Source organism: Mytilus californianus, unplaced genomic scaffold, assembly GCF_021869535.1.
Source record: "Mytilus californianus isolate M0D057914Y unplaced genomic scaffold, xbMytCali1.0.p SCAF_4, whole genome shotgun sequence".
Classification (NCBI taxonomy): Eukaryota; Metazoa; Mollusca; class Bivalvia; order Mytilida; family Mytilidae; genus Mytilus; species Mytilus californianus.
In genome coordinates, this window is record NW_026262690.1 from 59148569 (window position 1) to 59165360 (window position 16792).

A 16792-nucleotide genomic window follows, 5' to 3' on the forward strand; every position below is an offset into this window, starting at 1 on the left:
TAATTTTGCAGATTTTATTTTATAGCTTTAAAAATTTAAATAATTGCAAAAATATTGATTAAACTTTTCTCTCTTTTTTTATCTTAATTGAAATTTATCACATAGATAACTTTTAGGGTTTGTATTACCAAAGCTTTATAAAATATCTTTCGTATTATGTCAAATAACATGTGTTTCTTGAAATCTGCAGATCTTAGGAAAAGGATCTGCGACAGAATATGTAGCAAGATCTGCATTAGAACAGCCCTCATAATTAAACAAGATCATATATGAAATTATTCTGAATTTCTGACATTTTTAGAAGAAGTATTTTATTCTCATTAATTTAATAGGAAGAGGGGCATTTGAAGGCTTAGCCAAAAAAAAAAACAACACTTTCCTGATAGTAACAAATGCCTGTTAATTATGCTTGAATACTTTTCAGGAATAAGGCATGGCATATTAACTTAACTCATATTTTATTGCATTACATCTGATAAATGTAAATTGTGTTTAATTTTTATGCCCCGGCCGTAGCGGCGGGGGCATTAAGTTTTACCCTTGTCCATCTGTACATCCGTACGTCCCAAAATTGGTTTCTGTTCTCTAACTTGAGTTTGCCTCAACCAAATGTTATGAAACTTATACACAATGCTTATTACCACAAAACACAGATCAAGTTTGAATTTTGGTGGCGTCACTTTAACCGTTCTAAAGTTATGCCCCTTTATAAATGGAAAAATTGCAAAATTTTCATTTTCTTCTAAATATCAAGTAATTTTTAAAATTTGAGTTATCTTCCTTTGTCCATCATTATAGTTGAATCAACCACAATCAATGCTTTATACAATGCAATGTTTAATTTTGAGTTCCACTGATAAAACACAGATCAAGTTGAATTTGGGTAGTGTCACTTTAACCATTATTGAGTTATGCCCCTTTATAAATCGAAAGATTGGAAAACTTTTAGTTTCCATTCTGTAAGTTTGCCCCAACCAAACATTATGAAACCTATACACAATTTTCATTACCACAAAACTAAGATCAAGTACAAATTTTTTGTTTCTGTTTTTCTAACTTTAGTTTGCCTCAACCAAATGTTATGAATCTTATACACAATGCTTAATACTAGATAATACAGATTAATTATGAAATTTTGTGGCGACACTTTTACCATTCTTGAGTTATGTCCGTTTATAAACATGAAAATTGCTGAATTTTTCGTTTCCGTTCTCTAACTTTAGTTTGTCTCAACCAAATGTTAAAAAACTTATACACAACCGTTCTAGAGTTATGCATGTTTACAAATAGAAAAATTGCTGAATTTTTAGTTTCTGTTCTCTACTTAAGTTAGCCTCAACCAAATGTTACGAGACTTACACACAATGCTTATTACCACAAAACTCAGATCAAGTTCAAATTTGGGTAGCGTCACTTTTACCATTCTTCAGTTATCTCCCTTTATAACTATATGATATGCAAGCGGGGGCATCATCTGTGTCCACATGTGGACACTATCCACATTTATTTCAGTAGTTGATAATTTTAATCAACATCAATGATCATATCTACATGGTTGTGTTATATGTTTGTCTTTTTGTTTGTGTGATTCGATATTCCAATTTTGGAGTACATATTCCATTTTATATTATATCACTATAGCTATTTAAAATTTTATTATTTGACTTTTATTTATCTCCGCACAGCATGAACGTGCACTTTAAGTCTTTCATTCGTTATATTTTTAAATGGTGTTAAATATAGAATTATGGTCTTTCATGTGGTGACTTCTGTAAGTGAGATGAAGAAATCAATCGCTGTCCTAATCTAAATTAAGAATTTCAATATGTATAAAATAAAAATTAGCATTGAATTTATATGGTAAGCCTTTCTGAAAGAGTAAAATTGGTACGGTTATTTCAGTTTTGTAATTTTGTTCCTTTTTTGGTTTTCATAATTTACATGATGATTTAAAAAAAATCTGATTTTGCTGTTTGTTATTAAGTGCAAACTCCTACATCACTGTATAATCCTGCTCCTTTAAGCATTACCTTCCAAAATTTAAACATAAATTAAACTAGCACCTCATAAATGTCCTTTAACAACCCTATATTATAATGTATATGCTCAAATCATAAGAACCTGATAATTGTTCTCAAAATGTACTTGGTGTCACATGAAATCTGATTTTATTTTCTATTTCAAGGAAATTCCTGAAGAATTCTAATAAGTCCCCTCCTTTTTTTATTATTTTTTATGGTATGCACTGAATTATGTTTGAATGACTTGTAATTGGGTTACAGTAAATTAGATGTAGATAGAGCAAACAATAGTATTTAAGTAAAAGGGCACATTAAGAAGGTCTATTGACAATGTATGTTTAAGAAATAATTCATGGAAGCCATAGATTTGTTGGACATTTACACATGGCCTGGGCCGTGATATTCGAATTTTATCCTGAGCGTTATATACGGTAATTTAAAAACTGAGGCGAAGGTAAGATTGCCGTGTGTATGGCTGTTCTTTTTTACCCCTGTAAGATCAAAGCTACAAATTTCAAATAAATATAAGTCTTACATGAATTATTTCTTAAATAAGCACTAGAAAAATTTGTTCAATTCTCATAATTCTTAACCCAAACACTTTTTTTTCGTTGGCTACTATTTACTGTCAAATCCAGAGTTGACATGTCGTAACTAATGAGTGAGCCGCCATGTTGACTTGCTGAAATCCACAAATGTGCAAATAATGCAATGGAATAGAAAATGAAACAACACCTACCTCAAAACTCCATTTTAATGCAATATTATCCGAATTTATGGCGTATACGTAACGGAAAACCATCAGCTTGAGAGTTTTCATTCGTATGACTGACGTCATGTTATGACATGACGTTAATGCGCCAAGATTATTCATGAAATTTCGCGGAATTTTATTTGATTTTGATTTTATACATTTTTTAAGCTCTTGTGCATTAATTCTTTTTGTTATGCATTATAATAGGAATAACGGTTCTGTAGTTTCTTTTTCAATTTCAATTTGAACACAACGAAATCGACATAGTGTTTGCACATAGGTTACGATACATGTGGATTTACGTGGGAGGTAAATAGTAACAGCCACCAATATGCACATCTCTGAGTCTGCGCCAAGTATAGATATATCGAGAATTTTATCACAGTGTTGTTTACAAAGCGAAAGAAGCACGTCATATTAGAATTAGTATTTCATACAAGGTACTAACCATAAAATGAACTAAAGCTTTTATCAGCTTTAGGTGAGAAAAGTGTGAACATGTAGTGGAATTAAAATTTCACTTATTTATTATCTTTATAATTAGATCTTTATCCATGCATAATGCAAACTCCAAAGCTTCTTTAGAAGGATCTTGTTGATGAATTAATTTGGAATAGAAGAATTGTTTCCCGTAAAAGTAGCATCACAACAAGAAACGTTTGACCTCACAGATTTAAAGTCATTGTTTTGTTAATATCATAAGATCAGTTGGTGCAAGGTTTAGGTTTTTTGTTGTAAGATCATGCTTGCAATTGAGTTTTTCAAAGGAATTCAAACTAAAAAAACTACAATGTACAAAACAAATTTATTTTAGGTTAATGTCAATAAAGGAAAAATGGAATTTGTTTCATTTCATGGGATAATGAACCATCAACAATTTAATTACAAATATGATTTTAGATCTGGCAGGTGAAAGTCAATTATTTTTCTTACTTTGTCTTTCTACTATCTTACATTGAGTATGTTATAGATATTTTATAATTTTTATATATATTGTGTCTTTCATTTGATTAATCTCATCTGGCCTATTTGCCATGTGAACTTTTGTCATTACTTGGCATCCATTGTCTGTTGTTTATTCTGATGAAACTGCTAGGACACATAAGAACTGCACAGTTTACTGGAATCATTTTAAGGTTGTCTTATTTCACAGTTATGCATGATCAACTCAGCTGTAAGCACATCTGGTTTTTTTGGTCAGGACTAATATAAAAAAAAATAAGAATATGTGGTATGATTACCAATGAGATAGCTCTCTACCATAGACCAAATGATGTAGAAATTAGCAACTGTAGTTTACTGTACAGCCTTCAACAATGAGCAAAACCCATACCACATAGCAAGCTATAAAATGTCTGGAAATGACAAATGTAAATCAATTAAACAATAAAACTAACAGCCTGATTTATGTACAAAACAAGAAAAGAAAAACAAACATAATACAGCCACAAACGTCAACCACTAAATTACAGGCTCCTGACTTGGAACAGGCACATACAGTTTTTGGCGGGGTTAAACATGTTTGCTGGCACTCAACCCTTATAAAAAAAAATATTATTATCAAGAGTTATAATTCCGTCTGTCCATCTGTCATCAACACTTTGAGTTCGGAAATTTTTTTCATAAAAAAGGGGGGATTTTCCAGTTTTCAGACAATAACTCAAAAATGCTTTGAGCAGTTTTCATGAAACTATGGTGACTTGTTTTTATCTATTGAAATAAGCTCCCTTTTATTTTTATAAATTTCTGATATGACATTTGGGAGTTGTGGAACTTCATTTGTTAAAAAATCATCAAAACTAAAAGGGCGATTGGCGTATCATGCGCTCATGGCTCAGCTCTTTATTTTAAATGTATTCAGTGATTTGGTTTTCACAGGAGAAAACTATTTACTTTACTGTTACTGATAATAAATAAATATAATGCATACATTTCATGAGTGATACAGGCTCCTTGCAGTCTATGGCTTATTACATCATTCCTGGAATCAAAATTTTCCATCAATAAATTTGAATTCATTAAATAGTGGTGTTTCAATTGATCCAATTTGTTATTGTTGCATATTTAATGTTGTATTAAAGCATTTTTGACTTAATGTCTTCATGTATTTATTTCAAATATGTCTGAATGGGTGCTTGCATAGAATGAGGGAGGTTGTGGGTTTGAACCCCCAGCCAGGTCAAACCAATGACTTGAAAATTGGTATTTATTGCTTCTCTGCAAAGCATGCTGCATTTAGGAGTAAGAATAAAGACTGGTCCGTTCAGAGTCAGAATAATGTTGCATGGTAAGGTGACATAAAATTGAGAATGGAAATGGGGAATGTGTCAAAGAGACAACAACCGGACCATAGAGCAGACAACAGCCGACAACAGCCGAAGGCCACCAATGGGTCTTCAGTGCAGCGAGAAACTCCCGCACCCGGAGGCGTCCTTCAGCTGGCCCCTAAACAAATATGTATACTAGTTCAGTGATAATGGACGTCATACTAAACTCCAAATTATACACAGGAAACTAAAATTAAAAATGATACAAGACTAACAAAGGCCAGAGGCTCCTGATTTGGGACAGGCACAAAAATGCGGCGGGGTTAAACATGTTTTTTGAGATCTCAACCCTCCCCCTATACCTCTAGCCAATGTAGAAAAAACAAACGCACAACAGTACGCACAGTAAAACTCAGTATAAGAGAAGTCCGAGTCCGATGTCAGAATAGGAAACAAAAGAAAATAAACAAAATGACAATAATACATAAATAACAACAGACTACTAGCAGTTACTGACATGCCAGCTCCAGACCTCAATTAAACTGATTGAAAGATTATGTCTTCATCATATGAATATCAGGCACAATCCCTCCTGTTAGGGGTTTAGTATTATACCGTCATAAAATATATGAGAAGAACATAACCCGTGTCATGCCAACAACTGGTTTTAGAATAAATGTGTTTAATACCGATGCAAAAACCCTATAAGTGAATCAATATTAAAGCCAAAATATGCAATCTTTAATGACCTGACAACAGTATCGTAACTATATCCCTTAATAAGTCTGTTTAAAGGTTTGGTTAGCTTTTGAGGTGAATACTGACATTATTGTGCTTTGTAAAGAATATTACCATAAAAGATTGGATGTGAAATACCCGAACGTATAAGATGTCTGCATGTTGAGTTATATTTACGAATGATGTCCTTATACCGATGATAAAATTTAGTAAATGTTTTGACTAGTTTATGATATCGAAAACCCTGGTGTAATAATGTTTTAGTAATACATAAATTTTTCTCGCTAAATTCTAATACGTTGTTACATACACGAGCGAATCATACAAGTTGAGATATATAAACACCATAATATGGTGACAAGGGAACGCCACCATCTAAAAATGGATAATTAACGATAGGAAATGAAAAATCATCTCTTTTATCATAAATTTTTGTATTAAGCTTCCCGTTAATGATATAGATATCAAGATCGAAGAAAGGACAGTGGACATTGTTAGTATTTAGCTTTATTTAAAGTAAGTTCAACAGGATAAATTTCTTTAGTATACATACTGAAGTCGTCAGTATTGAGAGCCAATATATCATCCAAATATCTAAAAGTATTGTTAAATTTTTGTATCAGATGTTGTTTCGATTGGTCTTTGCTGATTTTAGTCATACATTGTAACTCATAACAATACAAAAACAGGTCCGCAATAAGTGGTGCACAGTTAGTCCCCATTGGAATTCCGATAACTTGACGATATACGGAATCTCCAAAGCGAACAAAAATGTTATCAAGTAAAAATTCAAGGGCAGATATAGTATCAAAGCATGTCCAATTGACATCGTTCTTTTGTTTGTTGCTACTAAAAAAATGACCTAAAAGAGTTTGAACATATGTATTCGCATTCCGATTTTTTAAATGCCCATTTAATTAGGTGTGTGAATTTTTTCTTAATAAGAATATGAGGCAAAGTGGTATATAGGGTAGAAAAATCAAAACTTTGAACAGATTCAAAATCACCAATATATGCATGCAATTTATCAAGTATTTCCAACGAGTTTTTGACACTCCAAAAGTAATTAATTCCACTATTTTCAAAGGCCTTATTTGAACAATTTATTATCAGGGATTTTGATTGTACCAAGTGTTAGTAAGTAGAATAGACAATTTAGTAGTGGAACAATGACTTGAAGACGAAATAAATCTATATTTGTAAGGTGATTTGTGTAGCTTCGGAAGCCAGTACATAGTTGGGACTTTCATTGTATTTGGTTCTGCTTGTAAAGAAGTAGCTAATAGTTTATGTTTGTAACAGATATCGTTTTCTGAAAATGAAGTCAGTTGGAATGTTGGTGAATTCGTGATTTCCTTTTGCAGAACCTCAATGTAAAATTTACGTCAAACTATAATGATATTATTAGCAGCTTTATCAGCCGGGACAAAAACAAATTCCCTGGCTAGTTCTTTTAGTTTATGTTTGATACGAGAAATAGGATTTTTATGGTTGTTGTTAAGAGTAAAATGTTCTTTAAAATGTTGTATACGTATATCAACTATCTTCATTACTGAATTAAAAAAAGAGTCCAAAGATTTTTTGTCAGCTTTTTCCCGTTTTATCCATTTCAAACAGTAAGCACGAAGTGAGTCGTGGATGATATTACGACACTCATTCCAATTAATAATTGACGGGGGGCGATATTTAGGTCCTTTATTGAGGAATGATTTTAACTCTCGGTCGCGAACGATGTTAAGGTCTCCTGTTATAACATGGGAAATGGGGCCATAGTGTATTCGGAATTACTACAATTACATAACGTAGGTGTATTTTCACTGATATTTACATCTTTACACACTTGGCTATAATTAAACACAAATTTCTGGGTAGATTTCTTGTAAATATAACAAATAAGAGGGAGTTCAGTATTATCAAAATATCCAGGAATTTGTTATTTAACAGAATGGTCGTTAAAAATACTGGCAATATTTACAAAATCAAAACCTTTATTAACATACTTTATTTTAATAAAATGTGTTTTATGATCTTCAGGGAGATCAATTTTGGGAAACAGTTTAGAATAACAATATGCCATTATAATTTGAACGATTTCACACTTAGGACTGCAATATGAAATTGTGTTACAATCCTCTAAAATTTTATTTAATTTATTTATAGGTAAAGAACAGAGCTTGGTTAATAGATAATGTCTGCCGTTGTTTTTTGAAATAGAAATTAGGTCCGAAATATTTGTATGTCTTTATATGGACTCTTAAACTAGTGATATCTTAAACTAGTGAACTAGCATGTTGAAATTCAATCTCAGCCTGTCGGTCTAGTACAAAGCACGCTTTATATTCATATTACATTTATATGTTCTCGTCCTGAATATGTATTAAATTTGCCACTAGAAGTTAAATAGGCATTCATCATCAATTTAGAAGAAGTCTTTGGCTCTCAACATGTTGCTATGCTGTGTTTAAAGGTCTTCCCTGTTTGAATTTTAATACCAATTCATGACCAGTTCACAATCTAAGAAAGGTTGATATAAAAGAAGAGCAAATTACTTGGAATTATAATGACACACAGATCCAACATGAAGCAACCAATTGGCACTGCTTTTATTTCATTGTAACTTGTAGATTGCTTCAAAAATAAGTAAAATTATACCAAAGAAAAAATTGAAAATACCCTAGTTATTAGTTATGACATGAAAATAAACTCATCATAAATACCAGGATTGAAATTTTATATTTACGCCAGACGCGCGTTTCGTCTACAAAAGACTCATCGGTGACGCTCGAATCAAAAAATGATAAAATGTCAAATAAAGTACGAAGATGAAGAGCATTGAGGACCAAACATTCCTAAAAGTTTTGCCAAATACAGCTAAGGTAACCTATTCCTGAGGTAGAAAAGCCTTAGTAAAGATTTCATACTCACTGTTGATATAAAAAGAATGGCTGATTAAATATAGTGTGTATGTCAAGCACTAAAATCGAATGATGATGGAAGAAAGATAACTCTGGATTTTTTTTACATTTGGACCAGTAAAATTAAGATTAAAAGCATCAAGCTAGAAATCTTTTTAATTTTTATGTTTGTTTAAATAAAATGACCTTTTGAATCTAGAAAGTAAAATAATTAAAAAGTCAAAGATACATAGATCCCTAATTAAGATCTTATTGGATATTGGATTGACCCAATTGATCTGGATAGTAAAATGAAGAATTTTAACAAAGAATCCTAGATTATATTATATAGACATGATAGATAAAGACCGAATATAATTATTTGCATGCAACCTAATAATTCAGAAATGTCTCTGTACTAGTTCATATTTCAAAATAGAGATATATTTTTTAAACATAAGATTGTTAACTAAATCTTAACCACTGTTACTTTATATATTGAGACAACTTTATTATTTGGTTTCACTTAGGCAATTTTCGTGTTCCGATTTTATCTTGTTGGCAAGCTGTCTGTCTCAATTCAATTCAAATCATGTATGATTTGTGTACTGTCCTAGGTATCATTCTTTGAGTGCCTTTTAAGTACCTACCGGTACTCTTTACTTCAGGACAGAAATATTGAAAACTACACTTTTTGTCGCGCCTCAACGAAGCCCCGAAGGCGAGATTTAGACGAGTTGTTATTGGCAGCGTAAACAATGTATTGGTTTGTTACTAGGTCAACTGTACTTTTAGGAGTACCCCGGGGAACAGTTCCTGGGCCAATACTATTCCTCATGCATATAAGATGTGACATCGGAGATCAGACTATTCGCAGACGACTGTGTGTGCTATAGAGAAATAAACAACAATGGAAACTGCTTGAAGCTACAGAAAGACGTATACACCTCAGGTGCATAGACTGAATCCTTAGAAGTGCCTTTCCGTCCTGTCAAATGTAATATGATGACCCAAAGGCACAAAAAGAAGACCATATAATTCAAGTTCACCTTTAAAGTCATAGAACTAGAATTTTTTAAGTCAATAAAATACCTGAGAGTGAGCATCAGTAGCGATTTAGATTAGGGAAAACACATCGAGGATATATGCAATAAATCTTATAGAACACTTGGGTTGTTAAATCGAAATCTGTAAACATGCCCAATGAGGCAAAGCTACGGGCAAACAAGGCATTATTAAAATATCTCTTTGAATATGCAAGTACAGAAATGGACCATCATCAAATACATTTACAGGAAAGCGTCCAGAAAAAGAGCAGCAAGATTCATAACATCTACAGTTACGAACCAGGTAGTTTGACTTTAATTCTAACCCAAATCAAACTAGAACCCTTGAAGGATAGGCGAAGACAAAGAAGACCGATTTTATATTGGAAAGGCATACACCATCTAGCCGAACTCCTAATATTTAAATAGATTGATTGGTTAATAGGTGTTTAACGCCACTTTCAGCATTATTACTAACTAACAGAAAATCTTCAACGACCATAAAGTACATGAATAGTTAAAACACTTTCTCAAAATTCCAGCCACGACGGACACTTTAAAATTCAGCTTCCTACCAAATACAATTAAAGATTGGAACCTGCAACCTCAGGATATCATCACCAAAATGCAATTCGCAAAAGAAACAGCTAAGTTGTTAACAGAAACTGTATGGGGAAGTCCCAATTTGATAGTATGTTATTAACCTTGGCACACCCGCGATGTAATAATGTCCACGGTTGTGACATCGTATACAATCAAGATTAAGAGAATTCAACGGTCTTTGGTATGCAATTGTTTTAGCGTTTCCCATCACCTTAGAGATCATAATACCTTGTACCTTTAATCATGTGTGTTCCATAAATAGTTGTAATAAAAGGTAACATATATTTACTTGAGTTTACTACAAACTACGAATAAGTATTCCAAAAAATATCATTTACTATTTGTATTGTTTCCCATACACAATGCCCAGTGCCGCAAATTAAGTGGAGGCATGTAGGAAGTTGATACCGACCAAAACATGACAATAAAAGAAGATAGAAAAATAAGTTGAAGAAAAAAATATTATTTGTTAGTTCTTATCTTGACATTGCAGAACATCTTGTGTGCCCGTGAATTCGTAAAAATCTCAAATCTAAACTAGTTCAAGAATGTTGTTCAATATGCTTGCAGAAAACTTTGCATTCCCATAACAATTCACACAAAAAATCTGTCACATGGCATTGATCTGCATGTATATAACAACCAAAAAGCTAACAAACAAGGAACCCCACCTTTACTTACTAAAGAAAACAAAGTTGCAGAAATAGACATAGAAATGGCTGAGACACTGAACCAACAATAAACAAGTGTCTTTACAAGATCGGAGTACAAACCTATAACAACCTGTCATCATTAGTAGATAAAATGAGAAAAATCACAGTCACCCAAAACAGAGTCGAAAAAATACTGAAATGTAAAAATATTGCTTAAGCAATTGGCTCAGATAATATCCACCCAAGAACGCTAAAAGAACGGGCAACTAAACTCTCGGAGATAATGGATCACTTCTTTCGACAATCTATCGGCAATGAAACCAAACCAATTGAGTGGGAATGCGACAACAGCTGTCCATTTTTTCAGAAAAACGAATTGTGATAATGTCTAAGGTTGTGATATCGGATACAATCAATATCGAGATAAGTCAACCGTATTTGGTAAGCAATTGTATCAATAGTATCATTTCTCATTTCCATAGAGATCATAATGCACTGCACCTTTAATAATGAGTGTCCCATAAATAGTTATAATAATAGGCAACACATATTTACTTAAGGTAATTGATCGGAAGGCATAAAGTCCTACATACAACTGCTGTACTCCGTATACGATTTATGCAGCAATGCCATAAACGGTACGAGAAGACATGATCTAAGAGAAGGCCCCACACAAAAACTATACAGTAAAAAGGAATATTTTAATATTATTGCAAACTATGAATTTGTATTTCAAAATATATCTAACTATTGGTGTAGTTTCCCATACACAATGACCAGGGGCGTAAATTATGCGGAGGCATGTAGGCAGTGGAGGCCGTCCAAAACATTATAATCATAATTAATTAATAAAAGAGAGAGAAAAAAAAACAAAAAGAACAAAATAATTGGTTATTTGATAGTTCTTATCTGACATCTGCCCCGACATCGCAGAACATCTTTTGTGCAAATAGATATAAGAAGATGTGGTATGAGTGCCATTGAGACAACTCTCTGCAGCGAGGCAAACACTACAAAAATTAAAAAAAGTACAAGAAAGAGCACTCCGCTTCATTTACCAGGATTACAATAGCACATATGAACGCTTACTTTTAAAATCAAAAATGCCATCACTTAAAGTAAGACGCCGAAAAACCGTGGCAATAGAGGTATTTAGAACAGTCAATAATATAATGAAAATCCAGTATACCTCCATGATCTAATAAACATTAAAGAAACAAAATATTCTTTCAGATATAAAAAGCGGAAATATCTGCTGTTAGAACTACAAGGTATGGCTTAGAGTCCTTTAGATATTCTGCTGCCAAATTATGAAATGAGTTGCCAAACCACTTTAGAACTGAAACATCTTTTATCCAATTCAAGAGTCTAATAAACTCATGGAATGGCAACTCATGCCATTGCAATGCATGTGCTTAGTTTTTACTTTTATGTTTTATGTTACAGCTTTGAAACATAATAGTGCTGCTTTTTGTGTTTATTTGCTTAGCTTTTTATAATTTGTGATTGCTGTGCTTTATTTGTTATGTTGCTTTTAACTTAGTGCTCATGCATGTATAAAATATGTAGTATTTAAATTATTTCAGCCTAAATGTGCATGAAATGTATGTTCTATGTCTTTTATGTTTTAATATTAGTATTGTGTATGATTATTGTTTAAATGCATGTATTTGTCGGTTATAAAAGCTCAAAGAGCTTATGTTTGTTTTGTTATGTGACATGCCGACTATAAATAAAGCTTTGAACTTGAACTTGAACTCTCCATCCAAGTCACACTTTGTAAAAGTAACCATTATATGTCAAAGTACGGCCTTCAACACGGAGCCTTGGCTTACACCGAACAGCAAGCTATAAAGGGCCCCAAAAATGACTAGTGTAAAATCATTCAAACATGAAAACCAACGGTCTAATCTATATAAAAAACGAGAAACGAGAAACACTTATGAACCACATCAACAAACGACAACCACTGAACATCAGGTTCCTGACTTAAAACAGGTGCAAACAAATGCAGCAGGTTTAAACGTTTTAATAGGCACCAACCTTCACCCTACCTGAAACAATAGTGTAACATCACAACATAGAAAGACACACTATGAAATATCAATAGAAATGGCTTAACTCAATCAAAAGACATATTAACAAAAACAAGTGAATATACACTGAGCGAATACATTTGATCTACGACACAATGTAAATACAAAATTAATAAAACAAGGAAGTTAGCTGTTTAACAATATCAGAAAGACAACCATAACCTTGGACAAAATGTTGCAAGGTATACATAGAGTACGGAAATAATTTTTGCAAAATAAATAATTTTGTTGTTCCTAGTACGAGAACAAAAGTGAAAATTTATCGTCATACTAAACACTTGTCAAAGGTGATTTATATTAAAAATAGTGAGACTAGATATCACACTGAATAAGTAACATTAAATAACAAAAAAACATTACAAATTGTATCAACAGGTCAAATTAACACGAAAGTACGATTTGAGAGTTAATTAATGATAAAAAAAAATCATGCATCAGAGAATAAAATCAACTAAAACACATCCCAGGGATTTAGTGTTTTAACGTCATGGACAGTCAAAGCAGACATGTGCAATGCCAAAAAAACGTATCGACAGTCAGTAGGATAGTTAGGAGTTAATCTGTTAATAAATATGTATAATGTAATATATAGATAGAGTAATCTCTATGTAGAAAATGAACGTGGATGTGTATTTATACATTCCAAAAAACCAAAAAACCGTTTGAAAAGAATACAAATTTAGTTATGTTTTAATCTGCTGATGCCAAAATCGATATTTGTGCCAATGTAAACTATATTCAAAGATCTAATTACAACATTGGTAAGATAACCTTTACTAATAAGTTTGTTTAACGGTTCGATGAGTTTACACGGATCACATATTGATTTCCGCGCTTTTAGTACAATATTACCGTAAAATTTAGGATGTGAAATACCGTTTTTAATAAGTTTTCTACAGGTACAGCCAAATTTACTAATCAAATCTTTGTATCTATGAAAGAATTTAGTAAAAGTTTTAGGCAATTTATGGTAACGAAATCCCTGACTTAATAATTTACGAGTGATGCATTGATTACGTTCGTTAAAATCTATGACATCACTACACACACGGGCATAACGAACGAGTTGGGATATTTAAACCCCCATAATGATGGAGTCAAAGGAACATCGCCGTCTAAAAATTAACAATAGGGAATGAAAAATCGTCTCTTTTGTCGTAAATTTTAGTATGGAGTTTCCCTTTAAAAATTGAAATGTCTAAATCTAGAAAAGGACAACTACTGCTGTTTATGTTAGATTTATTTAAAGTAAGTTCCTTTGGGTAAATTTCGGTAGTATATTTAGAAACCTCTGGATTATTTAACGAAAAAATATCATCAAGATAACGGTAGGTATTGTTGAATGTATGAACCAAATGTAACAATGACGTGTTTTACTGAGTTTGGTCATAAACTGAGATTCATAGCAATACAGGAATAAATCTGCTATTAAAGGGTGCAGTTAGTGCCTACTACCTATCGATAAATTTTATCGCCGAAACGTACATATATGTTGTCCAGGAGAAAATTTAAAGCTTCAATCATATCTTCACATTTCCAGTAAGAGTGTGTAGCATGCTTTCCTTTTTCGTTACAGAAAAAGGCTTTAAACGAGTTGACCTCTTAAAATGTCTAAACTTATCAGTATGCTTGCAGAAAACTGTCTGTATCTGGTTAAACAATTCACAAAACAAGAATGTTTCCATAGTACACGGATGCCCACTCTCACTATCATTTGCTATGTTCAGTGGACCGTGAAATTGGGGTCAAAACTCTAATTTGGCACTAAAATTAGAAAGATCATATCATAGGGAACATGTGTACTAAGTTTCAAGTTGATTGGACTTCAACTTCATCAAAAACTACCTTTCACCAAAAACATGAACCCGAAGCGGGACAGACGGACCAACGGACGGACAGACGAACGAACTAACGCACAGACCGAAAAAACATAATGCCCCTAGGTGGGGAATAAAAATTCTGTCAAAAGTCATGGCATTTATATTATTAATGTATAAACACACTGATTTAACATACAATTCAGTTGCAACGCATACCATTTATTTCAAATGTTGAAAGTCGAACGAATATGACAGCAATCGTGGAATAATAAGTATTTTGTGCTCTGATCAACCGTCGATAATGATTTTTTGTCATAAAATAGACGCCATTTAGTTATAATGAAAATTTGTCCTGTGATTGAAAGCCGTGTGTTTAACTGTTAACTATTATTTTAGCGTTTATATTTTAACTTTTATTTATCTGATTTGCTTTGTCAGTTGTGAACCTTTGATCAGATTTATGCTCGGTCATTTCTAAATTATCTTTTATAAAATTGTAAATTTATTATAATTTACAACCTATAATTACACGGAGCACTTACGTAATACAACATGGGTGGTAATTTATGCAACGACTTAAATTTGATTTTATAACTTATTAATAACGTGATATTTTGGAATTTAAAAAGTTTGGCTCATTTGTCAATGTGAACAACATGCTTTAATCTTAGGGATATCTGCTATCTCGTGATTCGTTAAGATTTCTTCTTTGATCACGAACCCGCAACAACTGATAAGATCACTTTACCGTGCATATGAATTTGGTGGAATTATCATATTCATAGCCTTATTCTATAGAGGCTTTTGAATGAATAACAAACACATTTGAGCTAAACAAATTTGATATTTTGTAATATGAAATCATATTATTTATGAAACAAAAAATGATTCATTACCCGATTTATGGGAAAATTTTCGTATTTCTAATAAGCTTAATGACTGATGAGTTTGTTTAGTTGGTCAAAAGAATATTGAATGATTCCTACACGCTTTTTGATTCAAAAATACATAAGCGGCTAATAGATGGGGAAAAATAAAAATCAAACAATTCACCTTAGGGAACCGAACCAAGTTTTAATAAATTAAAAGCACAACATCAAAAGGATTAATGGTTGACTATTCCTGTGACATTTGTTACGCAACAAAACAAGATTCCTGGGAGTACTCGGCTATGATCATTACTGGTTGTATTAATAAGTTTGAATAAACATAATGCTTCTATCAAAACCAAAACCAATCTGCATTAGCGTCGAATTAACGAGAATGCTTTTAAGATGTATGACAGAAAGGTCTGACTGATGTACATAAAACTGCAATGTATTCGTAGACAAGTTTATTGAATGAAGTGATAAATGTAAATAATTGTGACTGATCTGGCATATATCTTTTACCTGAATCATTTACAATATGAGGTGCATGCCAGATATACATAATATGCATCCCTTTTTAAACAGTAGTTTCAATGTGTGAATCTTAATTCAAATTTTAGCAATTTATAACAGTGTATTACATTTTGTCTACAACCTAGCATTTACATACAAAGAAAAATTTGAGCCTTTGATATAACCCTTGTCCAATACTACGAGAAAGTGAATTTCCTTTGAATGGTAGCCAATATATCGTATCCCTTCTTGAATTTAAGATATATCAAAAATGATTCGAAAAGTCATCCCTGAAACTCTTGATGTTAGAAAAAAACTCAAAAAAGATACCAGGCTTATAATTTTGTACGCCTGACGCGATTTTCGTCTACAAAAGATACCTCAGTGACGATCAAAACAAAAAAGTTAAAAGGCTAAATAAAATACATAGTTGAAGAGCATTGAAGGCCAAAAACTCCGAAAAGTTTTGCAAAATACAGATAAGATAAGATAATCCTGGGGTAGAAAGTTCTTAGTAT